Source organism: Agelaius phoeniceus, chromosome 2 (genome assembly GCF_051311805.1).
Source record: "Agelaius phoeniceus isolate bAgePho1 chromosome 2, bAgePho1.hap1, whole genome shotgun sequence".
NCBI lineage: Eukaryota > Metazoa > Chordata > Aves > Passeriformes > Icteridae > Agelaius > Agelaius phoeniceus.
This window is the reverse complement of record NC_135266.1, coordinates 6350920-6367953: the sequence shown is the minus strand read 5'-3', so window position 1 is coordinate 6367953 and position 17034 is coordinate 6350920.

The window sequence follows — 17034 nt, the reverse complement described above, 5'->3', positions numbered from 1 at the left end:
CTACTTCACCTCCTAAATTTGTCTATTCTTGAATACTTAGATAAGAGAAATTTCCTGCCATGGAAAAACTCCTGTGAGTTTTTACAGTGCCTGGTATAGGGACCTTAACCCTAACTTATACCTCAAGGTGTTACTAAATTTGAAAATGGTCACTTACACATTTTACAATGCCTGAATGAGGGAGCTTCACATTAATGAAGAAAAAGTAGATCATTTTACCAAAGAAACATTATTTGTAAACCAGGCAGAACCAGCTGATGTGAGAGAAGACCCCAATATGGGGACCACCATGACTGCACCCTGCAGGACTGGTTTCATGGTGTGTGGACACAAATTCAGTCCCTGAATCCACACCACTGCCTGAGCTTTGCCAGTGACTGCTGTCGTTTCATGTTGTGGTGGTTTCTTGTGACTTTCTGCATGAGTGGGACCCCAAAGTGCCTTTTGAAACAGGGACCTCAGCACTAAAAAGAAAAATGCTTTTAAAATCTGAGTCTATTTGTATAAATCTTGGCCCAAATCTTTAAAAAAAAAATATATATATATAATTGATATATATTCATATATATATATAATTGATATATATTCATATATATATAATTGATATATATTCATATATATATATAATTGATATATATTCATATATATATTCATATATATATGTATGTGTGTGTATTTATTTCAGTACTAATTATTAACTTTTTTCCACAGAATTGTAGAAGATGCCAGGTATGAAAGAGAGAGGAAGAGGCAGCTGGGTTGAAAGCAGAGGGATTTTTGTGTCCCATCAGAAAGTAGAGCTGAGGGCATTTCTACATCTTCAGCTGCCTTGGTGAAGACCTCCTACAAAAAGGTTTACAGCAGCATTTCAAAATACCACCATGGAGGCAGGAAGATGGTGAGGAAATAAATATGCAGAAAAGGTAACTGGAAACCAGATGAAAAAGCAATATAAAAGCACAGTGTGTCTGTGGTCTCCACTGTTTCTATTCCTCTCACCAATCTGTGACATTAGGTAAACTGATTTATAGCTCGATCTGTTTGTTATTAAAAACAATTGACCAAATTCCTGGTCTTCAAAAGAAGCTACCACCTCTATAAATTAGGCTACTGCAAAGTATCTCCCTTTTTCCTCACTCTGGCATTCATTTGCCTCAGATAGACAGCTATTGATGCAAGGTAAATATTCTTTTACACCTTTCCTACAGCACGGGGTAGGTGAAGGAAGAGGGGCAGGTGATAGGGATTATGGACTGCAGCAGGTCAGGAAGATCACTCCGTATGACAGAAAGGGTATTTCCACTAATAAGAGATAAAAAGGGGATTTCTAACATTTTGGATACCATTTCAAACCACTGTTGCATTTATTTTAAAAAAAAATTCAACCGCACAAAATTTGAGACGTTGAGGTGTGCCAAGGATTTATTCACTGTGTTACTGCAACCAAGTTCATTCCCTTCCAGATGCTTCTGTTGGCTTTGTCTCACCCATTTCATTTCTTTGGGGCAGGGAATATTTCCTTGTCTGTGTTTTCACAGAAATCAGAGCAAGGGCACTCCAGCCTTAAGTGACATCCCTTGCTGATATTTTAATAATAAATATGCCTAAAGATTCATTTAGAGCAGATGGGCTCAAACTCTTCCAACAAGCAAGGAAGTTAAAAGCTGGTTTTGGTTAAGGACACTTTGAATAAATTCAGGGTTCTGAACCCACAGACAGCTCGACAGAACCAATTTAGCCACTGGTAGCCCCTCAGGTGAGAAATGTAATCTGCTCCCATAAAGCAGTTGCAGCATTTCCTTCCACACAAAACTCTGCTGCCCACAGCAATTCCTCACCAGTCTGCACAAAACTGAGCTGACCTACAGATGCTGCTGGGCCTGGGGCTGGGGAGGCAGGAAAATGGCACTGAATCATTTGCAGGGAAGAAAATTCAAAAGTAAAAAACAGAAAAAAACCATTCAAGCAAATAATTTAAAAAAAAACCCCATCAAAACACAAATATTATTGGAAATGCAACTCTCAAAGGGAACTCTCAGAATACAAGCAGAGGAAGTTCTCTTTTTCTCAATTAAATGAAAGAATAGCAACTACTACAAAGGAGATACTTAAAAAGAAACTCAACGCATCCCACATTTAGTTAATTTATGTAGTTGCCAAGTTCACCTATTTTATTACCAATAGAAAAGTGGAGGGTTTTTCAACATTTCGTAGTTATGAGTATCACATATTTTACCATTAGAGCACATTCACAGAGTTTTCTAATTTGTATCTCACAACTGATTCTTTAAAGTGTGTCATATATATATACTCATTAAAATGCTGGTTAATCAGTGACCACATATTCCATAAAGGGGTGAGGGAAATGGAGATATTACAGACCAATTGTCTATTTAAAATTATATTTCCCAGTCTAGGTTTATCTCCAAATTTTCAATTGATTTCCTTGTACAGACCCCAGCAGCTGCTCATCCCTAGACCCAAAGCAAATTCTGTACCCATTTCACTTAATTCCTTCACATGTTTATTCATTTCAATACTATGTTTTTTTCACTTCTGACACTTTCCAAGATGTTTTCATTTTTCCAGGTGATGTGAATTCTGCCATTGATTCTGCTGACCTTTACAAAAGTAAGAGGAGCCTTCATTTTTACAAGTCTCCCATTAACATTCAAAATGTCTGTGCCACATTTCCTCCAGCCAGGTAAATTCAGCTGAGAAGATTAAATGGTCTACTTAATTTGCTGATTCCAGCAGAATCGTTCAGACTCACTTAAGGTACCCACATTTAAACCAAATGATTCATACAGTGACTTTGGAAACCAGAGGAATTCCTAATTATTAGCTAAAGTGTTAGTGGTAATGTAAAAAGATTGTGGATGGTGTCTCAAGGAATTTTAGCTGGTTGGGTCAGCCTTTTTTGGGAGGTTAAAGCATCATAGCAAACCACAGCTAATAACTGTGCTTTATTAGCTACTTCTGGTTTTCAGCTGCTGTAGGTTTTAATTCTCAGCATCCTTCCTTGCCCCACAGATTGAGGCTGACTAGGTTGGATATTCCTGTCAGGAATTTACTTTTCTCTGCAGTTTTGAAATACTGCTATAGCCTTTCATTTTTGTTTGCTCTATTCTGAAGTCCTTTCCTGGTCCTTCAGTGTTTTTGAAATGCCCAGTTTGCTTAAAAGAGGGTGCCTAAGTCTCCTTCACATTTAATGGGATGTGAAACCTAGAAACAGACAAATTGTTTCTGTACCTCTTGCAGTATCTCTGAGAACATTAAATACTCTTCAATTTCTATAGCACTTTTTACAGGCATCACAAAAATGAGCACACTTTACTGCAATATTAAATAAAATTACCATTAAACAGAGAACTGACTTCACCCTCTCCTGAATTTATAAGGAGTAACCACATTCAACTGCTCTTTCTTGACATCACACCAATCAGTCTCTGGAGGATCAGAAAACCCTTTGAAGAATTATTTTTCTTTCCTGGAATGCTTTAAGCAAAGTTTCCAGGAGAAGGAGGCAGACCATAGTCCAAGGTGACTTTCAAGCCTCCCATCCACATCTCACACAAACATTTCTGAGCTGCAGATTTGGCTGAAGTGACTCACCCAAGCCCTGTCAATAATCAAACAGAAATGCCTGGGCCAGTGCAAAGGGCCAGCTGGGGCTGTGTTTGTGCCTTATGCAGAGCCTCAGATGCTCTAATGGTTCAGATACTCATGAGGAGGCTGTTTGTGTCCTCAGAGCCTTTTGAAGACACACAACAACTTTCTAGTCCTGGCCTGAGTCACCTTCCAGAGAGAGGAGCACATTTATAGGCTGGAGTTGTGCTCAAGCAAAAAATGGTGAATGCAGGGACCCAACAGCAGCCCTGCATCCATGAAATAAAATCTATAGGCAGAAAAAAAATCTCATTAATATGAAATCCTACCAGGAGGATTATGAAGACATCTGCAGCAAGACAGCTGTCACAATATTTACTTTTCATATGACAGGGGGGAAAAAAAACCAAAACGTTTTAGACGCTCTTAAATTGTAACATCTTAATTTGATAATAGCAATTTATATTAAACACACTGATAGAAGTTTGAGAATAGGGGGTAATTTAGAAAGAATCAGGTTGCATGCAACATTACAATTCCAATAGAAACAAAATGTTATTTGACAAATCTAGAGTAAATCAAGTTGATTTTTCACTGATACCACATACTGCGAGTTTCAGCAGAAAAAAATTTCCTAACTTCTTGGGAAAAGGGATTTTAGTAGATGCCTAAAGAGAACTCTCACTTGTCCAGGACAGCCAGTTCTGGTTTAGTTTGTACTAAACACATGCACATATTTATAAAATAATCCCACTGTCAAATACAGATACATTGAAGAGAAGGTTGGGGTGGGGGAGGTCCTGGAAATAAAGGGCTCTAATTGCAATTGCTTTTGGCAGGAGATAGGCAGGAAGCTTAATAGTTTAGTATATACCTTAATAGTTTAGTATATACCACACAAGTCACATTCAATAAATTCCCTAAGTCTGGTAGGCAAGTCTCAGTCAGTTGAAAACATCAGCTGAGACAGACTCAGTTTGTTTCCTTCCACTTTGATGCAAAAACATAAGGACAAATCTTTTCCTTACAGAAAAATTATCATATTGGTGTATCTATACAAAGACCAATTACTCTCTGCTGGAAGAGAGTGTTACCACAAAATCAGCCCCTTCTGTTTGGACTCATCAGAAAGACAGGCAGAAATCATAATAAGCACAAGCCAAATAAGCCATGTGAAATTACAGTTGCAGAGGAGTTTATCATATATGGCTCCACTTTGCCTGAGGCTCAGGAAGTTTCAGGTTTCCTGCTCTGAAGTAACTTCTCAGCCAGGAAATATGAGGGTCTATAAAAAATAACACTTTTCAATATATATCTGTTACATGCATTTTAAAAACCATGTCAGAGAAACAAAGGCAAGAGGAAGTGTGAGTTCCAAGTCAGCAGCAAGTATCTACCATTTATTCATGATTTTTAACTTGTGTTTGGGGAAATGTCCTTCTGAGACAAACCAGCCCCTTCCATCCCTCCCCTGCTTTTCTACTCTCTAGAAGAAACTTCCACTGTATTTTGCCATTACCAGTGTTATTTCCAGGTATCTGAAAGTTCAAATGGTCTCATGCCATGAGAGATATTTTCTTCTTTCACCCCATCCTGAATAAGCATATCCTCTGTCTGGTCTATAATGTTCATTTGGCTGAAGTTCTTCCTTCCTAGCTCCCCCTTAAGCACAGACACACTTTTTCTACATTTCAGGTCTTAAAATCTGTCACCTAACAAAGAGCTGAGAACAGGAGAAAGGAAAGAATAAAAGCTGGTTTGTTCCATTGTGGAAATCCTCCATACTCTGTCCTAAGAGGGTCTCCCAGCTCAGATATTTACCAATTCCAGATGTTTCCGTGAGAGGATTAATCCTGCCCCCACAGCCCCAATGAACCTAATTGTTCTATAGCATCCTGCAGGATATGGAGAGGGGAAAAAGAGGGTATTTTCTTCTTGACCCTTAGCTGCAAAACAATTTGTACCCTGAATTTGGGAACAGACAGTTTCTCCAATGCTCCCACAGTGTAAACATGAGCTGTTCTCTGCCCTCAGACTGTCTCATTTCATTAAAGATGCAAAATTGGTTTTTATTCAAAGATATAACAGGAGCAAACTCCTAAACTACCCACTGGTGTTTGCTTCTACCCTAAATTTTCTCAACAGGCGTTTGGGAGGTTTTTGATCTTCAGACATCTGCAATTCACTCTGTAAATAAAGTCCCAGGTAAGATAAACAAAGCAGTATATGAACAGCTTAAATCTGGCTGGTAGAGCTGGCTGGCAGTGCACAGTGCATTTTTTCAGCAGGTAGACACCAGAAACTTGCTTCATTTACTTCAAGAATGCACTGTGAACTTCCTGAATGCAGCACACCTCTGGAGCCAGGAGTGGATGGTTTAATTACCTTCAGGGATGGTTTAATTACCTGTGCTGTTCACAGACACAGCACAATTCAACAGAACCTCATGAAAAAAACCCCTGTGGTGAAATTTAACACGCTAAAGGAAGGTGGAGTGGGCTTTGGTGTTGATATTTTTTCTTGTAACACCCAAAGAGCATCGTGTGCTGTGATGATAGAACTGCTCAGCACCAGGTTACAACTGAGGTACTTGGGATGCACTCAGGATTTTTAAAAACCCAACAATAATCCTCTGCCTACCATCTATGAAAGTCCTTAGCTACATACCTGCATTTTTGGGCTCCTTTAGGATGTAGCTGCCCTGTATCCCCTCATCAGGAATCACAGTGGGGATCACTGGACTCCACAGGAATTCCCAAGGCACCACAAATTAATGCCACCCATTTGCAAAACACCCTCCAAAAATCTGCCAAAATTTGAAGACTAAAAGGCGGGCTGGAACAAAACAGGGGTGTAAGATCAGACTTTAGGCTCTTCAGTACAGACTTTTCCTTTCAAAATTTTCTACTTCCCAAATAAATAACGTGTAAGAAGCATATATGGGGTTATAGAACATGGTTTCTGAGAGAGCAGCTGCCCCACCAGCCCAATTTTCAGAGTCTCTTCCCCTTTCTCTCTCTCTCTCTCATCTGGCCTCCATTATTTCCAGGATTTCTTTTCAATGAATGCTGAACAGTAAGAGTTATTTGCCATCATTTCTTCTTAATTAAGTGCAGAACTATAATTAAGTTAGAACCAGTAAAGCACAGCATACTTGAGTTATTTTATGTTTTCTTCCAAAAAAAAAAGCCAATAAAAATAAAGAAATCAAGAGGCAGGATTGAAGAGTAATAAGGAATTTTGAGTTCTCAAAAGGAAAAAGCTCCAAGTTTGTTGTCATATTTTTCTCTGTAAATCAGGTTCTTAGGAAAATCCTTCCAATTAGAAATATACATTCAGGTATAAACCCTCCTCTCTTCCAGATTTGTAAAGAAATATGCATAGCTAGATTTATATCTCTTTACCTTGCCCTAGTAGAAAAGGCTATTAGAAACAATTAAATGATTAACTAATTAAAATAGCAGCTCACCATTAACAGAAATTTTTGTCTTACATTGAGAAGTAGCAGAGTGGAAAATTATCATTCTTTTGCCAGCAGAACACCAGGAAGCTCTTCAGAAGCAGTGTGAAAGGGAAAAAATCACTTTCTTACCCAAGGAGTGCTTTTTTTCCCCTCACATTATCACCCAAGTCAGTGCTGCAGAAGAGATAAATGTCTAAGAAACAGAATTACTTTATGGATTAACTACAAGCAATCAGGCTGCAACTTCATCAGCATGTTGCCATTTTACAGCTGGGCACTGCTCTGATCTCACTGGGCAAGAGAAGGAGCAATGCCATTAAAACCAGAGAAATTGTCTCAGCAAAGCAGAGAGAAGAGCTTCCCTACCTTGGCACCTACATCTGCCTCCCTGTGCTGGGTGATGGAGATCAGCTTCCCCTAAACTGGAGCAGGGCACTTTGGTGGGGGATGTGGGCTATTTTTATTTGGAGCTTTTAATTTGAAGTCCTTATTTTAAAGAGTTTGTCTCTTTCTTGTTGAAATGCAGGTCAAAATACACAATTGCATGACACCAAGTTGCTGACATCACTTGCATCCCATGATGTCATGAATGCTGTCAACACTGTGCCATATTTATAAAGTAAAAAATAGCCTTTTACAGAAACAGCTCACATTTTCTCTGCTGCACAGCTCTTCTCCTTTTCTTTTATGCATATAACATGCATAATTTACTTCCCTATGCAAATAAATCCTAGCCTTTACTCAACCCCTCTGGTTGCACCTATTTATAAAGGATTAATTCAAAGGCATACAATTTCCTTTTTCACAATTTCCTGTTCAAGACCTCCCTGTAACACCTTTCAAAGACAGCAAACAAGTTCCCAAATACCTGCTTTTAATCTTACACAAATTAAGTAGAAACAACACCACCCCACCACAAACTAAACAGAAATTAAACACCACCTCCACATCCCCACATTTTTTTTTTCCTCATGTAAGGCAAACCCATTCAGCCTGTGAGCTGTCAAACACACTGTGTTCCTTGGTTAAGGAAGGGAAAAAATAAAGATGCATTGTGTTTGGCCAGGATGGCAAAGCAATGTGCTTCTCACCAGTTGTAAAACTGCCCTCCTAAAACCACTGTTGCCACTATTTTTGATAATTTTTCAGCATTTTCTGATCAGCCAGTGATCAAAGGTGGAAATCACCTATTCCTTTGCATAATCATATTCAGCTACATTTTCTCCCTGGGGCTGGACCATCTTTGCAGGAAGTTCAGCAGAAGTTCTACTGGAAGATTCCCTATATTGATACTTTAAAAGAGTTTTGTTTTCATTATATTATTTAAATCACCCTTCTATTTCCTACTCAGACATGTGGCAATAATAATTAGCAGCAAAATAGAGAATTTTGAGTAAATTCAAACTAATACATTCTCTAGCAAAAAACCTGACAACTTTCTTCTTCATTACACATTTCCCCAATTGCCTGTAATTCCCTAAGGTTGGAAGACCTGCCCAAGGAAAAGCCATGGATGCCATCACAGCTGGCTGGGTTATCTTTCTTCTGCAGTTTTTAAAGGAGGTGGTGGATGGGGGGAAAAAAATCTAGGAATTATAAGCATTAAGCCTTGAAGTTAAAAGATGTGGTGAGATGATTTACTTAATTCAGTTGTGACTCTTTGGATTTTTGCAGCCATAATATCATTCAGCCAATTAAAATGGGTCTCATACACTTAGCTGTAGATAAAACATTGTTATTAAGTCCATTTTGCACCACTGCAAAAAGGCCACTGCTAAGAAAGCCTGAACTGCATTTCTCTGAGCCATCCTCTATATGTCATCAAGCACAGGTTTACTTGGTGAAAAAGCAGAACATGGGAGTAACACACTTGAAAAAATACTGATATTATTATAAAAACTAGTATTACAAAGGGTATCACTTTCACAGCAGGATGCTCCTCACATAAATGAAATAACACAAGATCATTACTAACACTTACATTCCTTCTTTCAGAAATTTCTCAAGGTGTATATACTGTGTGACATTGTTTTTTAAATTAGAAGAAGTTAAACTCACCTGCCAACACCTCTGAATTCACAAGGATTGTGAAGAGCCACTATGTGTAATGCAGGAGATCTTTATAATGTTGTATTTGGTTGGGAGCTCCACTTCTGCTTTTGCTTGGTTTGACACACTGCTCCTCCAGTGCTCCCCTGCTATCTAAATTGATTAAATCACCCTGACTGGTGGCAAAGGGGCTGGGACAGCAACACAGACATTAGTTAGACAGAGTAAAATTCACCCAAAGAATATTTTGTGACACACCAAACACTGCTGCCACCAAATGCATACTCTGTTGTGGTGTCAGTTAAAACTTTAGTTGTAGTTCTCAAAATTACACTTAGAACAGCCCCATTTTCAGTTGAAGAAAGAAGCTGGGTGTTATAAAAATCCATTCTAGGAATGATAAGAAGTGCAAGAAAAATATATTACTTAGAAAATAAAGGAACCTACTCAGATCTGAACCTACTTAATAGAAGCATTGGAAGAGCATAATGGGAGGAAGGACAGAACTGCAGGGCCAGAGTTTGTAGAATTCCTTTGCTGCAGTTGATTTCATGGCAGTCCCTACTTTGCTGTGCTGCAAATGTGGGTTTTGTGCATCTACTGAAGATCAGGATCACACCCACACTGCAACCAGCACATCCCAGTGGAGCTGGGAACTTCTGCTTCCCAGGCTTTTCAGCCAGGAATACAATTGTGCATCCCATTGCAAAACAGAAATCCCATTGTAAATGCTAGCTCCAGCTAGCATGTACCTAAATTGCAGGAGATACAGGGAAAGCCATCCAAGCTCCTGTGGAACTCTATTCTCTCTCCAGGAGCTGTAAGTAGGAACCTCCCTCCCAGCACCCCAGGCACACTGATGTTACTGATGTTTTTAAATGCTGCTGCTCTCCCTGTTTTTCTAACCTGCCCTATGGATTTTACTGCCCACTCACAGCCACCAGCACTTGAGCTGTGTTTGGATTAACCCACAGGTTACTTTCCTGTGGTTTGTGCTCTAGTCAGTCTTACACCCAGATCCAGGAGGGAATTTGCTGGAGAACAGAAACCACTGACAGCAGATGCTGCCACAGACCAGGTATCCAAGAGAAACCTCTGCATCCAGAGGGAAACCTCCTGGGGGAGAGGGAGGACCAGGACTGGAGCAATGTCCCAGAATTCTGGTGAAGGTGTGGTTTGAAAGGACATGTTTCCAACAAAAACCTGGCAATACAGCACTGGAAATAACCCACACCCAGCCAAACTCAGCTGCAGGCACTCCAGAACTGTGACCGTGTTCACAGGGGTCCCAGGATGAGGGAAGAGATGAGGATCTGACTCCATGTTTCAGAAGGCTGATTTATTGTTTTATGATATATATTATATTAAAACTATACTAAAAGAATAGAAGAAAGGATTTCATCAGAAGGCTGGCTAAGAATAGAAAAAGAAGGAATGATAACAAAATCTTGTGTCTTGGACAGAGAGTCCAAGCCAGCTGACTGTGATTGGCCATTAATTAGAAACAACCCCATGAGACCAATCCCAGATGCACCTGTTGCATTCCACAGCAGCAGATAACCATTGGTTACATTTTGTCCCTGAGGCCTCTCAGCTTCTCAGGAGGAAAAAGCCTAAGGAAAGGATTTTCCATAAAATGTGTCTGTGACACAGAGCAGCACAGGTGAGAGGTCCCAGATCCCCCCTTGCTGTGACACCTGGGATGGGACACAGAAGCAGAATATTCAAAGTTCATTTACTGTCCTCTCCCTCCACCTAGGAGGGATCCCCTGCACCCAGACCACATCTGGCAGATGTTTTCCAAACCTTTCAAGACTGCCATGAAGGAGATGCCATGGCAGGAGCAGATGAGAGGGCCCTAAACCAGCTGGGATTGCAGGATTCCCACACAAACACCCTCTCTCTAAAACCAGTAGGATTTTGACACGGGTGTCATAACCTCCCTCTGCCCCAAACACACCCCACCAAAAATTCTGGGCTCCAAACGTGACCAGGGGGATGAACATACCTCCCATTCTCCAGCAGAGAACTCAACATTTTTGTGGCTGTCTTTCAAACTCTGAGCTAAAGTTTCTCAAAATCTAGCATTTATTTTGTGGGAAATTCCACCTTTTTCAATGAAGTTTTACTCTCAAAGGAAAAGATGATTTCCAAAGTTTCCCATGGAATAAAACCCCTGAAATTAGTTTCTTTCAAAAAGAATAACTAGGAATTTTCAACTATTTTAAAGAAATTTTTTACTGCTTAATTTAGATACACTGTTCTTATATTATTTAACAAATTGAAATGTAGGAAATTGGTGGTTCACAAATTAAATATAATTCATTAATTCATAAAACATTAATTTTTTATTCCATTTTGAAAATCATTAATGACAGCAGCAATTCAACATACACTGAAAGCTTTGCTCTTCTTTCTGCTTGAAGCTTTTTTCTCTGTGCTGAAGGTTTCATCACATTTTTACTGACAGAACACATATGTAAGATTAAATCAAATTTCAAGTAAAATATGCAGTTTCTTTTTGCACCATCTTATTCTGATTTATTATTTTATGATACATATTATATTAAAACTATACTAAAAGAATAGAATAGTTTCCATTTTCTAAAATGGAAACTACTACTACTACTACTACTACTACTTTATTACTATTCTTATTATTATTGTTGTTGTTGTTGTTGTTGTTGTTTTATTCTTTGTGAAATTGCTTGGAAAAGATACTCCATGGGCATATTTCCACATAAAAAATTCATCAGATTTTTCTGATAATCTCTTTTCTGGCTAATTGCACTGGGATTTCCATGAGGAGGGCCCCTAAAAACCTCACTCAGTCAAATGCAGAATTTTGTTTCCTCTGTATACTTCCTTTTGGGATCTTGAGTGCACATACTTTCCCAGCATGGACCTTTCCTTTCAAAATTAACCTGTTCTCCATTTCTCAGATAAACAGACCATTAAGGGGCATCTATAAGGCTGCAAAAAGTGGTTGCTTTTATTGAAAATACACATCCAGGAAAGCTGGTGCCCCACCACCTCCCTTTATGGCAGTTTCAATTCTGCTCTCATTTGTTACATCCAGGCTTCTGCTCCTGTGAATGCTGATCAAACTTCTGCTGAGCCAGGGGAAGGGGCAGGAAGGATTTTTACCAAAGTGTTTGTTTGATTTGTTTTGTCCTTCTTTTTCTCAAAATCAGAACTGAGATGACCAGAAGTTTGTGTTAATTGGCAGTAAATTAGATTAAATAAAATTTCCCCAGGTAGGGACAGTTTTGCCTGCATCAACTGCCTCAGTCACTTGTGCTTCTCTGCCTGCACTGGAATTTATGACAAAATAAAACCAGCCTTATAAGCACAATGACAAAGCAAGCAGTAATTTCACCAAGGAAACACTCTCCTCTCTAATAGCACTAATGTGCAGGTGTTAAAATGAAGATCCCAGAGCTTTTACAAAAAAATATTTCACATCCACCTACTGTAAACAACATCAGACTCCTCACAATATGACAAACCAAGGAGCACAGGATGCTTATTCTGAGAGCAAGCAGGCACAGAACAATCCTATCACAGATGAATACATAAAATAATAGATCTAAACCTGACATATAATCCCATGAAACTATTTTCAAGATTTAAGCAGTCCTTTCTTACAGAGTAAATTTTCCTACCTTTCTGCTTCCTTACCTGGCAATAATTCATATTAATGAACCAAGGCAACTTGTCTGACTGCAGGCACATAACACCACTGAAGTCAAAACTTCCTAAATCCTTTCATTTGAGACTTCCTGATGGTCTGAAGTGCATATTTGGAATGTCAGAGTGCCTCACACTGTCAGATTTTCTATTGCCTCAGATTATTTGTCACAGAAGGCTGTCAGGGTCAGGTGCATCAGAAGCCTCCAGGACTGACCCCTGCCATGGATTTCTTCTCACAGGAACGGGGAAGACATGAGGGGAGTGAAGGATGTCAAAATCTCAACCTATAGGGCAGCAAAACCCCGTGCATTTTACAAAGTTACAAAGTAATAATCCAGAAAGGATCCTAATGGATGAAGCTGACCCCATTCCCACCTCCCTCCTGGTGGCACAGGGTGCCCAGAGAAGCTGTGGCTGCCCCATCCCTGGAAATGCTCAAGGCCAGGCTGGATGGGGCTCTGAGCAGGCTGGGACAGTGTGTGCACCCCTGCTGATGAGAGGCAGTTTGAAACAAGATGGGTTTGAACGTCCTTTCCACCCCCAAACCATTCTAAGACACTTTACAAAAGCAGAACCTGCATGAGGGAGCACTTTGGTTGAAATTTAAAATCACAGATGTTCCAGGTCTGGATCAAACCAGGAGGGGCTGTGCTTCAATCTACCAGCAGCACAAAACCAAACCTCCACCCTGAACATCCTCCCAACATGGGCTCATCTAAAAGGAAAAAGGTTTAAAAAAAATTTTAGTTGTCTGCATCTAGGGAAAAAAGAGGAAGTAGCAAAGAAAAGAAAGCAGGTATTAGTGAATCAGGGAAAACTCTTCTACTTTCATACAAACTCCTTTATAAACTTCTTGAAAGAATATTTTGTTAGTTAACTCAGGGGTTTCCTACCTCTTTTTTTCTGTGTTCTCATGTTTGTTTCTTCTTGTTGTTTGGACTGTACAAAACAAAACTCTGCTTCCCCACCCAGTGAGGAATTAACAGCCCCTGTAAACTGAATCACGACGTTTGAACTTGCTCATTCCTGTTATCAACGTGATATTCCCCCTTCCTCCTCCCATTCTCCAGGTTTCTGAAGGAGGCCACTGTGTGGCAGCCCAGTACCAAAAACAGATGGCAGACAAGGTCAGCAGTGTCCCAGTGAAAATTTATCATGGCAGTAAATAAATAGGGAGCAAATATTCAACTCTTTGTGCTGCGGTCACAGATGGCAGGAGTGAGAGGGACAGGATTACTTGTTCTGCTGCTGAAGGAGCCACTCCATGCAGGTGTAGTCAAATATTGTGTTAAGGATCTTCTCCCAGTCACCTTTGCAGGGAAATACTTTGCAGAATAACAGATCTGACAAAATTTCTTGGTGAAGTTTCAACTTAAAATTACCTTTTTTGGTATCATTCCATTTAATTCATTATACAACTTTTATTTTAGAAAGGTGAGTAATATACCAGCTCTTACATAGTCATAAAGTAACTTTTAGCTTCTTTCACTGTTCCCAATGAGAAGCACTGCAGCTGATATAATGGTGAGTTAAAAAAATAAACAAGTCCACAAAACTCAAACCCCACCATTGTGAAGGGAACTCATGCAGGGAAAATAGAACCTGAATCACACAAATATTAACATAATATTTCAGTTCAAAGACCCCAAAGAGTACCTGTGTCTTCTCATTTCTGAAGTGTGAATGATGATTTCCCTTTAGAAAATTCTAAAATAAGCATTCAGAGAGCTCCAAATCTGGGTGTCCTGCATCACACCTCCTTCTACATCCTGGACAAACAACCAAGTCTGTGAAAATCTCTTTTTTTTTTTTCTCATTACAAATATGTTCTGATGTGACTTCAGCCTCTTGAGCTGTGACCTCATCCCATCTAGCAAGCTGAGTAGATCTGCAGTTCTGATCACAGTTTGGATGGACAGAGCCAAGGAAAACCTCGCCTTGTCCCACAGCTCTGAGGCTGAGTCAGTGGTGGAAGCTTCTCTTCTGAGTCAGCACTGAGTCACTGGTGGGGCTCAGTGCTGTGGGAGAAGGTATTTCCAAAGTGCTTCTATTAAAACACAAACCAGCTTCCAGCTGAGGACTAAACACAGCTCTCTTCAGCCAGGACAGTGAGGGCAACAGCTTTGCACAGGTAAAAATTCAGAAAGTCAAGCAGTCTTTTATTTCCTGCATCTAGAAGCTAGAGGATTTCATCTAATGGTTAAATAGTAAAACCTTCACATCAGGCAGTGACACTGCTCTGTCTGAGGGGATCAGACTCCTCATCACTTCCACACACAGAGAATTGGAGCTCCAGTCCTGCTCCTCCCACCCACATTTGCTTACAAACAGAGCCATGGACAGGCTTCATCCTCTCATCCTCCACCACCACAGCTCCTCTTCCCTCCCTGTGAAATGGAGCTGGGGCACTGGATGTGTGGCCCCATGTAAACCCAGATTTCCTCTAGAAAAGCCTGCAGCCACAGCAACAGGGCAAGATTGTGAGGGTAAAGGTAGGAAATGCTGCAGGATCTCCAGAAGATTGTGAGGGTAAAGGTAGGAAATGCTGCAGGATCTCCAGAAGATTGTGAGGGTAAAGGTAGGAAATGCTGCAGGATCTCCAGAGCTCACTCGGGACTTAAACCCTTTCCTTCCTTACCTACAGAGAGTCTTCTGAGCAAGTATAGGGTAGAAAGGTGTCCACATGCAAACCCTTGCAAGAGTTCATCTCTTTTTAACAGCCTGTGTGAAAAAAATTCTGGTTTTGGTGGTGTTTAGATGCCCAGACACTGAACAGTACATGGGACACAGAGACCTTTGTCCATTATACCTTCCAGGACAGGAGAAATTGCTTCAGCTCCTGCCTGGTGCCTGGAGCCAGACACTCTGTTCCTGTCCTGATTTCACTGAAGCCCTTCCATGTGCCACCCTCTGGAATGCCCAGTGGGAATTCCTGAGGGGCTGAACATGGGCTATGCTACCCCACTCAGCCCCAAATCCTCTTTTTTCTCACCCCTGCTCTGTTCCTCCTGTGGTGCCCGTGCAGCTTGGCCACTGCTCTCCAAACCATTGTCAGCAGTCTGGGGACAGCAGAGCCCTCAGGCTGCTGGAAAAGCAGCCAGTGCCCAGGGTTCTGTCAGCTGGTACCAACAACTGATGCTTAAATCCAGAACAGACACCCAATTCCTCAAGTCTTCCAGCTGTTGGCACCGTGGGGTCAAGCCCACAATCAGAAGGTTGGTTTAAAAGAATAAATTCCACAGGGAAATGCACAGGGCTCACAGCTGTCACACTGAATATGCAAAGCTGAAGAGGCTACACATGTTCTCACTATAACCACCTTGGGCTTCTTCTTCTGCTTTCTCTGGTGGCTCATTCCCACACAGCCTTTGCCTGCAAGGTAGAAAAATATCCCAATACTTGTCTCGGGATCTCTCGCTGCTCACAGTGACCCCGAGAAAATTTAGAAAGTCTCTTTTCCCAGCCCGGTGCTTGAAGAAGGAGTCAGAGCTCTTCAGTTCTCAGTCTCAAGGTTGTTTATTGTTCCTTATCTATAAAATTCTTTCTCCTGTCCAGCTGAGGTCCATTCAGCAAGACAGTCCAGGTACTCTGCCTGCCCCCAGGGCAGTGTTATCTTTTTATACTAAAAACTACGTGTACAATATTTACAATTACTTTCCAATCCCTATCACCTATGTCAGACAGTGAGCTTCTACTCTAAACCAATCTAAAAGTGCCAACATCACAGCAGAAGATGGAGGCCAAGAAGAAGAAGGAGAAAGGCTGGATATGCCCAGATCCCTCCATCTTGCCCCCTGAATCCTCATTCTAAAAGACCCCAAATTCTACTTTTTTACCCCATGATAAATTCACTATCATTCTACTTAAACTGTTGTGGCTTGCAGATCTTCATCTAAGGTTGGTAACTTGCTCCATGGGTCATAATCAAAACCACAGGGGCATCTTGGGCTCTGTGCCAGGGTCTCTGAGCCCCCTGGCAGGGGTCTTGGCTGCTCAGGACAGCCAGAGGGATGTCCTGGGTTCTGACAAATAGTCTGCTCATTCCAGTGCTAGCTTTAGGTGTACAGATAACAGTAAAAAAGTCCTTAAGGATAATTTTAGGTCATCCATGGGCTGCATTTTAGAGGTCTGGTACAGCTGCATAACTGTATGTTAATTGTCATATATTTACATACATTTACAAAGCACACGTGGCTTTCTCACCAATGCAGCTAGAGAAG